Source organism: Lepidochelys kempii, chromosome 2, assembly GCF_965140265.1.
Source record: "Lepidochelys kempii isolate rLepKem1 chromosome 2, rLepKem1.hap2, whole genome shotgun sequence".
NCBI lineage: Eukaryota > Metazoa > Chordata > Testudines > Cheloniidae > Lepidochelys > Lepidochelys kempii.
Window position 1 is genome coordinate 75,947,691 of NC_133257.1, and position 16,611 is coordinate 75,964,301.

General features: G+C 40.6%; 1 long non-coding RNA gene across 1 annotated transcript in view; it reads left to right on the forward strand.

Annotated features, from left to right (window-relative positions):
* Positions 1–16,034, forward strand: part of LOC140906742 (uncharacterized) — a 31,192-nt gene extending 15,158 nt beyond the window's left edge. Inside the window, exons 3-5 of the long non-coding RNA XR_012157226.1 lie at positions 6,449–6,593; positions 12,476–12,587; positions 15,243–16,034. This is a non-coding gene — a long non-coding RNA (uncharacterized lncRNA). The remainder of the gene's footprint in view (positions 1–6,448; positions 6,594–12,475; positions 12,588–15,242) is intronic.
* Positions 16,035–16,611: the final 577 nt, after the last annotated feature.

Genomic DNA, 16,611 nt, shown 5'->3' on the forward strand with positions numbered 1-16,611 from the left:
TCCGTCAGAAATAGGCATTACTTCGTGGCATGAGCTACATCTCTTAAAGACGAGGAAGCCAGGCATCATTCAATGGTTAAACAGACCCAGCTGTAGGGAAACTATAGGGAAGGGAAAACTGGAATTAAAAACTATTTTTTTTTACTATCTAAACAAAATTAACTATAAGTATAACTTTCTAAGTGACTATCTATTTTAAATGTATTTTTAAGGTTTTTGTGAAGAGTGGTTAACACTACCCCAGAGCTCCATCTCAGGCCGAGAATGGTTGAGAAGGAACTGGAGGGGTCAGGTCGCACACACTCTAGATAAGGCACCAATGGCACCATGAGACACCAACTGCGCACGCACGACCCACAAGGACACTGCTACCATAAATCTCTGATTGACGGTGCCAGGACGCACTGACACCTGCAGGGGAGCACCCACAGGGACACCACCCAAAGAAGAATCAGGGGTAGTCAATAGGTGGACCGCGGGCCAAATCTGGACTGTCAGATGTTTTTGAATGGACCCTGAAATCTTTTCATTTACTTATTATTATCAATATTGTTGTTATTTTTTCTGAAGTCTGGACCTTGACTATACCTTGACCAAGAAATTTGGACCTTGACAAAAATAGACTACACCTGGACTAAATAATTTATATAGAAAACAGTTACTAGCTAAGGAGAACACAAATCAATTCTGACTCTGCTGAAGGGCAGTTACAAGAAACTGAGGGGGTTATTAATTAATATTCTAATATAATACAATATTTGTATTCTACTTAATATTTGAATACACTGTAAAGGCCAAAACTAAATGTAATGATAAAGTTGAAACTAAATGTTTCTACCTATTGAAACAAAACATTTCAACAAGATTGGAACAAAATATTTCAATGGTTCCAAACTGAATTTTTTCAGAATTTGTTTCACAGTAAGCTTCAAAATTTTGATTTTTTGCTCTGATTTGGAACAATTTTTTTTTAATGCTGATATTTCTCAAGAACGGTCATTCTGATTTCCAACAAGCTCTTACATCAGGCATCTTTTCAAGTAACTCTTTCACCAGTCAAGTACTACTGCAGGTGACCTGTCAGTGCTTCCTGCAGATTAATCCTTCTTACTCGTCCTCCAAGAGTACTGTGAAGAAATCCAAGTGGTAAGATACTACATTTTACTCTAGTTGAAAATCCCACATACACCAGTAGACAGGTTACAGAAAATATTTCCATTGTCAAACTGTGTTTAGTATGAACAGTTTGTGTAACTTCCAGATGTTGAGCCAGTTAGTTCTGTCTTATTTAAATTATACACTATAACAACTGTTGAGTTAATCTACATTCGCTGCAGTGTTTTTACAACCAGATGTCCTGAGGTGGTCTTACACCAAGGCCTTCTTAACCATAAAAAGGAAGATTGGAGGATATTGAAAATGGTAACATCCATATATCCAAATACAAGTGCATCTCTAATTCTGTAATTGACAAAAACAAAATCTCTCTGTAAAATGTGTAGTGTACTGGTTTTGATTACATGTATATTGCCATGTTTTCATTTTATAAAGTTAAACTTATTCTTATTTAACTGGCACTTTTTGTACAGGATTAGCAATGATTAAAAACAATCATGGCAAAGTAATATTTTGTACTGTGGAGCATATTCTTGTACTTACTGACTTGGTAAAGGGGCCCACATTTCCTCTTCTCTTTTGCTCTTTGAGTACATGTAGTTCCACTGGAGAATTTAGGTACTTGGCAAAAACATTCATAAATAAAACAGGCATATAAAGCAAAGAATTTCTTCTACAATGGCATGAGAACCTTTAGAATGCTTTGCCAAAATCTGTTACATGTATATTATTTCGTTCTTCCCACTAACCAAATGCTCTTGTATCAAAATATGCTATAAGTAAAAACTTCACAGTTTCTTTATTCGATAATCTTTGATAGCAATAATGTGAAGTAGTAATAAATAAATTTTTCCCACTGAAAACAAATTTTATCAAGAGAACGACATTCATTTTAGACTAGATTTAACTAGATTTAAGATTAATTTGGGTGCTATGATAGAGATCTCTGATATTCAGAAAAATAATCTCTCCCTTTATTGGATTTCTTCTCACTTTTCCTTGGAGGGTTATTTTAATAAGAGTTCAGTCTACAGTGTATGATCAAGGATATATGAGAACTTCTGCTGTGAGTACTTGTGTTGCAGTTGTGCTTATGTCAGTATTCATTTGATTAAAAAAATCTTTGCACTCTGTAGCTGAGATGCTTATGGTCTGAAGACAAGATTGTTTCTTACAGGACAGTAAAGAGTGAGATCTTTAATCTGTTTTTCAGTACTGAACTCCATCAAAGATATAGCATTTTTAAACCAGAGACCTTCTGCAAAGAAAGTTTTTAACAGCACTTCGAAAGGAGAAGACTCATATTCAGATACATCAACTTGCAGTATTAGAAGAATTTTCTAAAGTTGTTTGGTTTCTTTAACCTGTCTCATAAGAACATAAGAATGGCCATACTGGGTCAGACCAAATGTCCATCCAGCCCAGTATCCTGTCTACCGACGGTAGCCAATGCCAGGTGCCCCAGAGGGAGTGAACCTAACAGGTAATGATCTTGGGATCTCTCTCCTGCCATCCATCTCCACCCTCTGACAAACAGAGCTAGGGAAAAAGAAAAGGAGTACTTGTGGCACCTTAGAGACTAACCAGTGCCACAAGTACTCCTTTTCTTTTTGCAACACGGCTGTTACTCTGAGAGGCTAGGGACACCATTCCTTACCCATCCTGGCTAATAGCCATTAATGGACTTAACCTCCATGAATTTATCCAGTTCTCTTTTAAACCCTGTTATAGTCCTAGCCTTCACAACCTCCTCAGGGAAGGAGTTCCACAGGTTGACTGTGCGCTGAGTGAAGAACTTCCTTTTATTTGTTTTAAACCTGCTACCCATTCATTTCATTTCATGGCCCCTAGTTCTTATATTATTGGAACAAGTAAATAACTTTTCCTGATTCACTTTCTCCACACCACTCATGATTTTATATACCTCTATCATATCCCCCCTTAGTCTCCTCTTTTCCAAGCTGAAAAGTCCTAGCCTCTTTAATCTCTCCTCATATGGGACCCATTCCAAACCCCTAATCATTTTAGTTGACCTTTTCTGAACCTTTTCTAATGCCAGTATATCTTTTTTGAGATGAGGGGACCACATCTGTACACAGTATTCAAGATGTGGGTGTACCATGGATTTATATAAGAGCAATAAGATATTCTCTGTCTTATTCTCTATCCCTTTTTAAATGATTCCTAACATCCTGTTTTCTTTTTTGACTGCCACTTCACACTGTGTGGACGTCTTCAGAGAACTATCCACGATGACTCCAAGATCTTTCTCCTGATTAGTTGTAGCTAAATTAGCCCCCATCATATTGTATGTGTAGTTGGGGTTATTTTTTCCAGTGTGCATTACTTTACATTTATCCACAATAAATTTCATTTGCTATTTTGTTGCCCAATCACTTAGTTTTGTGAGATCTTTTTGAAGTTCTTCACAGTCTGCTTTGATCTTAACTATCTTGAGCAGTTTAGTATTATCTGCAAACTTTTCCACCTCACTGTTTACCCCTTTCTCCAGATCATTTATGAATAAGTTGAATAGGATTGGTCCTAGGACTGACCTGTGGGGAACACCACTAGTTACCTCTCTCCATTCTGAAAATTTACCATTTATTCCTACCCTTTGTTCCCTGTCTTTTAACCAGTTCTCAATCCATGAAAGGATCTTCCCTCTTATCCCATGACAACTTAATTTGCATAAGAACCTTTGGTGAGGGACCTTGTCAAAGGCTTTCTGGAAATCTAAGTACACTATGTCCACTAGATCCTCCTTGTCCACATGCTTGTTGACCCCCTCAAAGAACTCTAATAGATTAGTAAAACAAGATCTCCCTTTACAGAAACCATGTTGACTTTTGCGCAACAATTTATGTTCTTCTATGTGTCTGACAATTTTATTCTTGACTATTGTTTCAACTAATTTGCCCGGTACTGACGTTAGACTTACTGGTCTGTAATTGCCAGGATCACCTCAAGAGCCCTTCTTAAATATTGGCGTTACATTAGCTACCTTCCAGTCATTGGGTACAGTAGCTGATTTAAAGGACAGATTACAAACCATAGTAAATAGTTCCGCAATTTCACATTTGAGTTCTTTCAGAACTCTTGGGTGAATGCCATCTGGTCCCGGTGACTTGTTATTGTTAAGTTTCTCAATTAATTCCAAAACCTCCTCTAGTGACACTTCAATCTGTGACAATTCCTCAAATTTGTCACCTACAAAAGACAGCTCAGGTTTGGGAATCTCCCTAACATCCTCAGCCGTGAAGACTGAAGCAAATAATTCATTGTAGTTTCTCTGCGATGACTTTATCGTCTTTAAGTGCTCCTTTTGTATCTCAATTGTCCAGGGGCCCCACTGGTTGTTTAGCAGGCTTCCTGCTTCTGATGTACTTAAACATTTTGTTATTACCTTTTGAGTTTTTGGCTAGCTGTTCTTCAAACTCCTTTTTGGCTTTTCTTATTACATTTTTACATTTAATTTGGCAGTGTTTATGCTCCTTTCCATGTACCTCACTAGGATTTGACTTCCATTTTTTAAAAGATGTCTTTTTATCTCTCACTTCTTCTTTACATGGATGTTAAGCCTCGGTGGCTCTTTTTTAGTTCTTTTACTGTGTTTTTTAATTTGGGGTATACATTTAAGTTGAGCCTCTATTATGATGTCTTTGAAAAGCATCCATGCAACTTGCAGGGATTTCACTCTAGTCACTGTACCTTTTAATTTCTGTTTAACTAACCTCCTCATTTTTGAATAGTTCCCCTTTCTGAAATTAAATGCCACAGTGTTGGGCTGTTGAGGTGTTCTTCCCACCACAGGAGTGTTAAATGTTATTATATTATAGTCACTATTTCCAAGTGGTCCTGTTATAGTTACCTCTTGGACCAGATCCTGCGCTCCACTCAGGAATAGATTGAGAGTGGCCTCTCCCCTTGTGGGTTTCTGTACCAGCTGCTCCAAGAAGCAGTCATTTAAAGTAACGAGAAATTTTGTCTCTGCATTTCATCCTGAGGTGACATGTACCCAGTCAATACGGGGATAATTGAAATCCCCCACTATTATTGAGTTTTTTATTTTGATAGCCTCTCTAATCTCCCTTAGCATTTCATCGTCACTATCACTGTCCTGGTCAGGTGGTCGATAATAGATCCCTACTGTTATATTCTTATTAGAACATGGAATTACTATCCATAGAGATTCTACGGAACATATGGATTCATTTAAGATTTTTATTTCATTTGATTCTACATTTTCTTTCACCTATAGTGCCATTCCCCCCTGCATGACCTGTTCTGTCCTTCCGATATATTTTGTCTCAGTACATTCCTAATGATAACACTGAATTTTTATTTCAACCATATAGTAAAGAAATAAAAATTAAAATATTTGCTTATCATAGGTTTGGGCATAAGGTCAGAGATTCTTGCCAATTTTACAACTCTTAGACAAATTTTAAACTATAGAATTTTTTTTGACAGACCCCACCAATAGAACTATACCTCAGAGGATATCCAAGTCTGTTGTTATTTCCCCATTGTCATGTTTGATTTAAACTTGAAGACTAGTACAGACAGGGTCTTCGGGTTTTTCTTATAGTTTTTTTGCTGAGGCTGTCTTTTCCCTTGCTTTTCTTACAACCATTTACCATATTATGGACTCTAATTGACTATACCAGCCAGAAGTGCTGACTTCCTGATTTCCTGGGGGTGCTCCGCTATGCCCCAGGCCCTGCTCCCACTCCACTTCTTCCACCAACCCCCGCACTCCACCCCTTCTTGCTCTCTCCCCCTGCCTTTTCCTGCCCCCACTCCCCCCCCAGCACCTCCTGCATGCCGCTGAACAGCTGATCCCAGTGGGTGGAAGGTGCTGGGGGGAGGGGGAGAAGCTGAACCACAGGGCTGCCGGTGGGTTCTGAGCACCCACTATTTTGTCCTATGGGTGCTCCAGCCTCGGAGCACCCACGGAGTTTGGTGCCTATGATACCAGCTCTTTAGGCAGGGTGTATGAGGGAACAACTCCTGTCCAGTACTACTTTGTTCCAAGTTTTCCTGGGACAGGGTCACTGATGAGAAGTAGCAGCAATGAAGGAGCATTCTGAGGTTAGTGAGAGGGCCTATGTTCTTGACTGACTTCAGAGCTCAAGACTAGAGTTGCATTAGCACATTGAGCTGGAATGGAAAAGGCTGGTTTGTGGTAGTCCCCAACTGGGCTCTAGCCAAGAAAGCAGGTTGCTGGGAAATGTAATCCCTCCAGGTGGCCAAGTTCATACAGTGCGGTTCCGGTAACCCTGTTGGAAATAAGGGTGAGTATGAGGTCTGTTCTCTTTCACCCCAACAGGACCCTCTTCATTACCACTGGGAAGGGAGTGCAGGCAGAATCCTCTGCACTCAGGACCCCTGAGGGGAAGAGAAAGAAAAAGGAGATGCTCCCAGAAGACACTGGAAGGTGGAGCATTCTGGGAGTCCATGTCTGAAGACAACAGGTAAGGAGACTGGTTTCTTGTGTGTTCCAATATGTATTTTGTTTACACTAGTTTTGATTGACTGAATAGTACTTTGTGTATTTTGGAAATACTTTAATGCTAAAATGTCATACTCGGTATTTGGGAAGTGATGAGGCATATGTTTTTGTGTTCGTCCACCACCCCTTGCTTCAGTGGCCGGGACAATTCCACTGTGCCCTCTCTCTACTGCACCTTAGGCTGCTTCATATACTGATACTGTTGAATTGGGGTGGAGGGAAGGGCAGAATTTCATACAATAGTGGCAGGCAAATCAGATAGTGAGTAGTAAAGCTGGTTGAAAGAGCAAAATTAAGTCAAATTTTGAAACTATTTTCATTTGACAGATTTTAAATGGACTAATTGTTATTTTCAATTTTTCAGGAACTATTAAAATTTTAAAATTTTTGATTTTTGGAAAAAAAATTTTTTTATTGTGGGGGAGTGGGAAATAGGATTTTCAGCCATTTTTTAAAGGAGAAGCCAGAAGAAAGAAAATCAAATGCCTCCCATATGAAAAACCAACCCCCCCTCCCCCAAAATCAAGAAAGCTGATTTTACTTTTTGTTTCTCCTTTTGTTAAAAAAAATTGAATATTAAAAGCATTTTTGATTTAGCTAAAAGGCTGTTATTGGACAAACATTTTTACTCAAATAACTTTCACCATTTGTAGTGGGTATGTGATGTGACATTGAGAGCACTAGTATTTAATGGCAGGCAGACAGAGGGGCTCTTTCAGCACTGAGGTTTATTGAGGGCTAGCAAAGTCAGCTGCTGTTTAGAGGAAAACAGCTTAAATGTCATGTTCAGTACAGTGTCTTTTCCTGTACATGTGCTATTTCTTACAGTGAAAGGAAATAGGCCAGAACATATACGTTGTCCTATATTAAGTTGTACAGAATCACTTAACAGATGAAATTCAAAGGGACTGTCTCTTTGCCCACATGTGTGTATATACATTCATAAGGCCTGATCCAAAGCTAATTGAATCAATGAAAACTTGGCTATTACTCATATAGAAAATTGGTATTATATAGCAGTGGAATAGACATTCTTAAAAAGGTAATTAGATGACACTCGGTCAATTACTAATGAACAATTTCTAGCTCCTGGTGTTAATCATATGTTGATCTACTTATTTCTAAATTATGTAGCTGGGACACATGTACTTTGAATATTTCTTATTCTCCACACAGATGTTTCTCAGGCAGAAACAATGGGTCAGATCCTCAACTCATGTAAGCTGGTGTAGCTCCATTGACTTAATTTACATGCATAGACTTATTTTGACTTTTGCTTCACATTAAAGGCCCAGACAGAGTTTGCCAAAATCCAGGCAACATACCTTTAGATGGGTAGAGGATTACCCATGGTTTTGTAAATAATCTTTCCCTTGGCACATGTGGATAAACTTAATATCTATTATTGATACCCTGGTTGCTATTGTCTATTTTAAGTTACTTTGCAAACAGCAGTGGTTCTCAACCTCTGGCCCGTAGGCTGCTTGTGGACCAATCAACACACAGCTGCAGCCCGTGTGACATCCTCAGGGCCACATAACACATAAAGAGCTGCATATGCGGCCCTCCTTGGTAAAGAGGTTGAAAAACCACTTGTATACAGTATACCTCTGATATATGTGTGTGCATTGTCTTCACATACCTCACCTTGTTTTTCTGGTTTGGAAGTTTTTTTAAAAAAATTCAAAACAGCTTTTGTGTTATTTACAACCTCATCACAATAATTTACTTTTCTTAACTCACAATAGAAGGAAAACAACATCTCATTATATCGATCATATGGTCTTAATGTGTTTCTCAAATGCTCACTGCAGTACAGTCTGACTTGGCTGTTATAACTACTATTTTTCTTTATTGACAATTCATTTCTTTTAAGCTTACAGGAATCAACAATTGATTTGGAGTAAAGGGGCATATGGCAACCATACAGAATGGCTATTAGAGACAGATATTGCAGAAGAGATATCATTTGCAGTATTATGCAGTTTGTCTAAACATGTCTCTGCTGGACAATTGTACCCTAGAAACTGTCAATTGCACTTTCTGACAGAATATACTTTGACATCCTAATGCATGGATGAGAGTGTAGGCAGCCAAGACACCATGTCTGAAGATCAAATTTCCTTGTGTTGAGACAAGGAATACTAGCCAGAAATATAACTGCTGCCTTTTGTAAGTTCTTCCACACTACTACTGGCTTGCATGAAAATTTAAGAAAGGCTTCTACAACACTGTAAAAATGTAGTTTTAATTGTATTTAATCAGATTTAATGATTTTTGAATCGGTACAGAATTGCACTACAGAACTGGCAAAACCACTTTGTAGCACAGATTAATTTGCTGATTAGGTTTCAATGGGGAAAAAAATCTTATTTTGCAGCCTTCTATGAGCTTTTATTAAAAACTTTTACTATATAGGGCTCTTGAGGATCCAAAGACTATTCCAGCTTACTCAGGCTGCCTTATGCCCCAATAAGTCATTATGGCAACTGTAACAACTGCTAGGATATGCTTGCTTTTCCTTAAACCATCTCCCTAATGGCAGCTGTAAGCTAGGCATGGTATAGAAGCCATTTCAATAGCCCTATACCCCTGGCAGAGGAATTCTTAGATAGCTGCTTAAGCTAGATTTGAGTCTGTTTTGCACTACTTGAATGGTGGAAAGCAGACTTGGGAAGGTGAATCTTGCTCGTTGTTTATTTTTCTCTGTAGTTGCTAAGACAGGACTATTGTATTCTGAAAAAGGTACATCAAAAACATAAGTGCTGGAACTAAGGGTGCTGGGGGTTCTGCTGTACCCCCTGGCTTGAAGTGGTTTCATTATACACAGGATTTACAATTCAATGACTCTCAGCACCCCCACTATAAAAATTGTTCCAGCACCCCTGTTTCAAACCACATATGGGATGCCTCAAGACTAAATTTTTCTGCTTTTCATTCATGTTATTGCAGAGAGGGAAAGATCCGGTTTTTCCTAGTACATCTTGAAAAAGTGTTTATAAATTCCAATCAGTTTAAACTTGTGCACAAGTTTAATTAAGGACATAATTTGGCCTGCCTCTATTATTGGTGATGATATGAAAGAAAGAACAAAATAAAGGGTGTCATTAGTTACTAACATCTTTGACATAGGGCACCCCTAGCCTTGTATGTAAAGCACAGTGGGTCAGAATCTGTGCTCCATTGCCTGAGAGATACAGCACAGAGCTATAGTCCCAGGAAGGGGGCTTTATTCAACCTTTGTGCCACCCAGCAGTCAGAAGGGGCTGAAACCCAAAGTGGCCTTCAGTGCAAGTTACAACATTTCTCATGGCTGCTCTAACTTGTAGCAGGCTTTCCCCTGCTGCCTATTATTTCAGCATGTGGTACTGTATCCATCAGTGTGCCTTTGACTAGTGCCTCACCAATGCGATCAACAGCCACAGGTGTTCTCTCATCCTCTACCTAGGAGAAGAATTGTGTGCATTAGAGTTTTGTTCTGGAATTTAAGTTTTGCATACATAGAAATCTCAGTAACCCACTCCTGGTTGTGGGGGGCACTGCAATACTTTGGTTCACTGCATCCCCTCATTCTTTTGGGGCATTACAGCCAAAGGTATATCTTGGCCCTCTAGCCAGAATACTGTACAGAGTCCCACACCAAAGTCTTAAGTAACATGTACTAAAAACCAAACCTTCAGCCCAGCTAGGGTAGCTAGCAGCCACCTCACTGCAAGCATGCCTCTACTGCTTTACACTATCCTGTATCTTAATCAACTCTACCTTGTAGGTTCCAGCCTACTTCACCCTTTACTCCAGGAAAGCTTCAACTAGGCCTCCAGCTCACCTCTGGAGGAGCTGTTTAGTTTTTTCCCTTCTCCACCTTCTGACATGCAGCTCCTCCAAGAGGGAACACCTCCCACTCTCTGAATTTCTTCTCTCATAACTGTGCCTACTCAGCTCTTTATGGAAACAAGCCCTGCTCTCCCCCAGCTGGGCTTTATTTCTAGGTAGGTCTGGCCCACCCTTCAGGTGTGAGCAGGCAGGTTAATTGGCCCATCAGGCCCATATTAACCCTTTCATGGCATATGTGAGGTAAACACCCCAACACAACAGACATTTTGCTATATGTTTATGTTACAGAATGCAAAGTCAAATAAATGTGCCGTTCCCTCAGAGCACTCAACTGCAGCCCAGAATCTCTGTAGTGCTGAGCACTTTGTCTATTCCTACTGCCATGCTTTACATCAGTCTTAAGCTGCTTCTGTATTGGGGGAATTCTCCCCTGGCCTCTTGCAGCTCATTTATATTTCTTGAACCCAATGGAGCAGTGTATAGAGGCTGGAGCAGAGAGAAGAAATGTTCCCACTATTTTCTGGTTTTGAAGCTTCTGCAACATGTACACCTGTTGCAGGCCATCTGTTCTTGCTCTACAGTAGAATTCTGATTTAATGAACACTGATCTTATGAATAACCAGTTATATGAACCATTTTTATCTCTCAATCAATAACATACATGTGTATGTATTTAATCAGTGAGCAGAGGCCACACAAACTCAGTGCATGTGTGTATCAACCATTCCATGCTCTGGTGAAAATGCCTCAGTATCAGACAAGAAAAGTATCAGAATAATTGATGCAGTTGTCTCAAACAAAAGAAAATCAGTTATTTATTTCACAGTGACTACTGCAACAGTATAGCATATTACACACGTATAGCACTGTAGGATGTAATGCAGTCCATTGGCAAGATTGTACTAGCTCACTGTATACACTGGTTACCAATCATTATGCACACACTGAATGATTAATAAATTAAATTGTGCACTGTACCTACTATAATTCTCAGATGTTCAATTTTATGAACTCCTCCATCCCAATTAGTTCATAAAATAGGGGTTCTACTGTATGTGATGACCTAGCATGCTTTCTAGGAGAAAACACAGAGCACATTTGGACACTGGATCCAGCCTACAAGGCAATAAAAATTCTCATTTTAGAGTACAGTGCACTTTGCAACATTTTCTAAAATAGTCTCATTTTATATCCCACAGATATAAAAATAAATATGTAAAAACTAATCAAAACTGAAATATGGAATAAAACCTCCAAGAATTATTTTACGCTTATAAGCGCCTGTCTCTTAGAATTCTGTGGTGGCTGTAATGTTTTCACCAGAGAAGTTTGTGGGATAGCATACTGTGTAGGAGCTGGTGATCTGCAGAAAGCATGGATATCGGAGAATCGACACAACTACCTGCTTGGTCATATAAAATATAATTCTATAAATTGGATTAAAAACTGAAATTATCTATCTATCTATATACATGTATGTGTGAAAATCACACAAAAACCCATTGAATTCCAATTGATTTAATGGGTGCAGAATTGGATCCTATGTTTGCAAGTATTTAACAATAAGAATAATCTAAATGATATCCTAAAAACACTTATTTCAGACTTCAGCCACTTTCTACTAAAATAGAATAAAATGGATTAATGAATATTTTAATAAAACAGTCAAGTTTTATTCAGACTCATGAATAAATTGTAATGTTAACTACAACAGATACCCAACCTTTTGGTAAGTAATTTTTACTATCACCCCTATAAGAATGGCAAATCTACCAGAATACTTGAAGCTAAATGCATTTGTAACAACTTGTTTAAAGAAATGTTATGATCTTAGTGGGAAACATGGAATTTCCATGATGGTAGTTAAAAGATTGCACTTGCCTCCTCTTTGCCTCACAATAGTTGCCAAGACCAACATATAAACATATATTGAAACACCTAAAATATCAAGATTGTGACAGAAAAGAGTCCTCTTCACTGCCTCAGCTCTTGATCTCTTCTTCTACTTAGATGCCAGGAAGAACTTGAAGCTCATATATTGCCAAAAAGTACTGGCAAATCCAAAGGCGTGAAGAGATATCATATAGGTGGGCACTTCAGGACCTGAAAGTCGTCAATAAGAGTAAGGAAGGAATGTCTTTTACAAAGCTATATCTGCTCTTCAGTCATGTGTAATTTGTAAAGTCAGCATTAGATTGTGAATTATAAGCCTAAAATCATAGGCACTGAATTCTACTGGGGCCAGTGGGTGCTCGACTCCCTCTGCCTCCGGCCCCGCCCCAACTCGACCGTTGCCCTGCCCCCTCCTGCCCCCATTCCAACCCCTTCCTCAAAGTCCCTGCCCCAACTCTGCCTCCTCCTGCTCCCATTCCCATTCCAACCCCTTCCCCAAAGTCCCCACCCCAACTCCACCCCCTTGTGCCCCCATTCCAACTCCTTCCCTAAATCCCCGCCCCAGCCCCGCCTCTTCCCTGCCCCCTCCCCTGAGCGTGCCACGTCCCCGCTCCTCCCCCCTCCCTCCTGGACCTTGCTACAGCTGTTTGGCGGTGACAAGCGCTGGGAGGTAGGCACAGGAGTGGGGACGCGGCACGCTCAGGGGAGGAGGTGGAGGTAGGGTGGGGTGGGGAGCTTGGCTGCCGATGGGTGCAGAGCACTCACTAATTTTTCCCCGTGGGTGCTCCAGCCTTGGAGCACCCATGGAATCAGCGCCTGTGCCTACAATACCGCTAAGAATGTGGCATTGCATTTTCTGTCAATTGTTGCTTAGGTACCTTTCAATCACTCAGGCTTTATCCTCACTGCTAAAAAGGTGTGGTTTTTTTACAGTGAGATAGCTGTCTTGATGCAAAGTCTGAGTGAAAAGAAGGCACAGTAGTTTTTCCCTTGAATTGGGTAGTAAAGGTCAACTCTATGCCCTCCACTTGTGCCTTTTCTCCACTAAGGTTTTACATCAAGATAGCCATCTCAAATTAGCTATCCTGATGTAAAAAACTTTTTTCTTTTGCAGTGAAGACATAGCCTAAGGGTCTGAACCTGCACAGTATAAATATAGAGTGCTGTGCATGTAAACAAAAAGTAAATAATGAGGAGGAGAACAAGGAGCACAGAAGAAATTGATTCTTCATTAGTAAATGAGCTACGACTTGGCTGCAAAAATTCTGTTGCCTAGTAGCAGGCATAAGACCTAAGAGGGGAAAATAAGGGCTAACTGATGATTACATATACACCCAGGTCTCTTTTGAGTCACCTGTTCTCTGCATATGCAATCCACTTTTACTGTATGTACATGAAAGTAGGGGAGTGGGCATACAGGATGCTTACTACCTCTCAGCATGGAGGACTAAGGCTACATTTAACCTTACTTGAGTCCACAAATAGTCCTACTTACACTTGAGCACAACAACCTTGCACATCATTATATGCTTTGTACAAGAACTTGTAGGATGAAGACCTTAATAATCTGAGTTAACAGCAAACTTTGAGGACGCTGGAGCCCAGTTTAGTGAATAGGAAGTTAGCTGTATAAAATTAGGTCCCTTCTAATGAAGTAAGATGGGAAGGATTGGACTTGACCCCTAAAACAGCAAGTTTCAACCAGGAGGCTGAGGCCCTCTGAGGGGCTGCAAGCAAGTTTCAGGGGGTCTGCCAAAATAAACCAGTCACTGGGGCTCAGGGTAGGAAGCCAAAGCCTGAGCCCCGCTGCACAGGGCTGAAGCCTGAATCCTGCCACATGGGTCTGAAGCCAAAGCCTGAGCAACTCAGTTTTGTGGGGCCATTGCCCTGTTTGCTACCCGCTAATGCCGGTCATAGCTTTTAATCTACTGGCTATGCAGAAGAACAGTTGTTGTGGCACAGGCAGGTCATGGAGTTTTTATAGCATGTTGGGGATACAGAGCAGGGGAGAAGCCAGGGGCTGGCTCATAACTGCTCTGGGAAATAGTCTCCTTGGAGGCAGACGGGAACTGAAGTCTTTAAATACAGGGCTTTCCTCCCTCATTAGGGATAGAGATTACTGTACTGGTAAAGTAGCCACTTGGTTGATATAAACCATTTGGGAGTATTTAATAAAGTTGGTTAAAACTGGTCTTTTTTATGTCAAATTTTGAAAAACATTAAAACATTTAACTTAAGATGATGAAACAAAATAACTTTACACTGATCACTTTCACAAAATCTTCTAGTTTAACTCCCAAAATACAGTCTCAGAAGCAGGTAATACAGAGTACATTGCAAGGTAATTAGCGAATGGAATAGTTGATCAAAGACCAGAGTAGGCGTTATTTACCACTGGACACGATGATGTTCATAGTTTTACCATAGCTATAAAATAATCCAAGTTTTTGTAAACCAATACAGTAAATGCTTTTTTATCCGGCATGTTGGGGGTACAAGGGGTGCCAGTTAGTCAAAAATTCCAGTTAACTAAGGGCATGTCTACACTACAAAATTAGGTTGATTTTATAGAAGTCGATTTTTACAAATCGATTTTATACAGTCGATTGTGTATGTCCCCACTAAGCGCATTAAGTCGGTGGAGTGTGTCCTCAATACTGTGGCTAGCATCGACTTACAGAGTGGTGCACTGTGGGTAGCTATCCCACAGTTCCCTCAATCTCCACTGCCCATTGGAATTCTGGGTTAAGCTCCCAATGCGTGATGGGGCAAAAACATTGTCAAGGGTGGTTTTGGGGACATGTCGTCAGTCGCCCCTCTCTCCCTCTGTGAAAGCAACAGTGGACAATCATTTTGTGCCTTTTTTCCTGGGTTTCCCGTGCAGACACCATACCACGGCAAGCATGGAGCCCGCTCAGCTCACCTCTGCTGTTGTGAGCATTGTAAACTCCTCGCGCATTATCCTGCAATATGTGCAGAACTGGGCTAAGAGACACCAGCACGAGGACGATTGTATTGAGGACATGGACACAGACGTTCCTGAAAGCACGGGCAATGGCAATTGGGACATCATGGCAGCAGTGGGGCTGGTTGATACATTGGAACGCCGATTCTGGGCCTGGCAAACAAGCACAGACTGGTGGGACCACATAGTTTTGCAGGTATGGGATGATTCACAGTGGCTGCAAAACTTTCGTATGCATAATGCCACTTTCCTGGAACTCTGTGAGTTGCATTCCCCCACCCTGAAGCACAGAAATACCAAGATGAGAGCTGCCCTGAGTTGAGAAGCAGGTGGCGATAGCCCTATGGAAGCTTACAATGCCTGCCTGCTACCGGTCAGTCAGGAAACAATTTGGAGTGGGCAAGTCTACTGTGCGGACTGCTGTGATCAGGGCCGGCCCACAAAATTTTGACACCTGAGGCGGGGAGCTCAAATGACGCCCCCATGCCCTCTCGCTTGAGCCAAAACTTTGAAAGGTCTCAATTCTGCCTTCTTCCTGTTCTACTCCTCTCATGATACTGCTCTGCTACCTACCCCAATAAAGGAGAACTAACCACTTAAAATGCCTTGTTCAAAAATTTTAAGGAACACTTAACTTTCAAATGCCTGAACAGCAAACGTAACTTTTCTTGTCTGCATAATAAACACTGGCATTTTTATCTGTTTGAATAATCAGCGTGGTGCTTTCCGTGCCTTTTTGGCTGCAAAGATTTGAACTGCTTCCTGCTGAAGGTCCACAGTCTGGGCCAGCTCATGCTCTATTGAGATGGTTGCAAGGCGGACCAGCCTCTCCTGTGTCATTGTGGAGCGTGGATGTGTTTTTACTAACTTCAGCTTGGAGAAGCTGCATTCTCCACTGGCAACTGTCACAGGAAGTGTTAGAAGTATGCACAGAGCAACAAAAGCATTTGGAAAGAGGGTGGTCATCTTATTTGTGCACATATATTCCAGAACAGCCTTTGAAGTTGATCCTGCTGAAATGTGTCTTGAAAGGGCTTTCAGTTCATCACCTAAATCACTTGCATCAATATTGCATATGTCATCATGTGTCAACACTGTCTCTAGTGCCCTGCATTGCTGGTGTAGGTCTTCTTCAGGTATAGTGAGGAGTTTTGGAATATCATACAACATCCCAAATATACTGCTGTGTTCCTTGAGCTGCATGAAACGTTCTTCAACTGACTGTATTGCACAATCTAGCACCTGGTTAAAGAATTCAACTTTGAATTGCTGTTTGGGGTCTCTTATG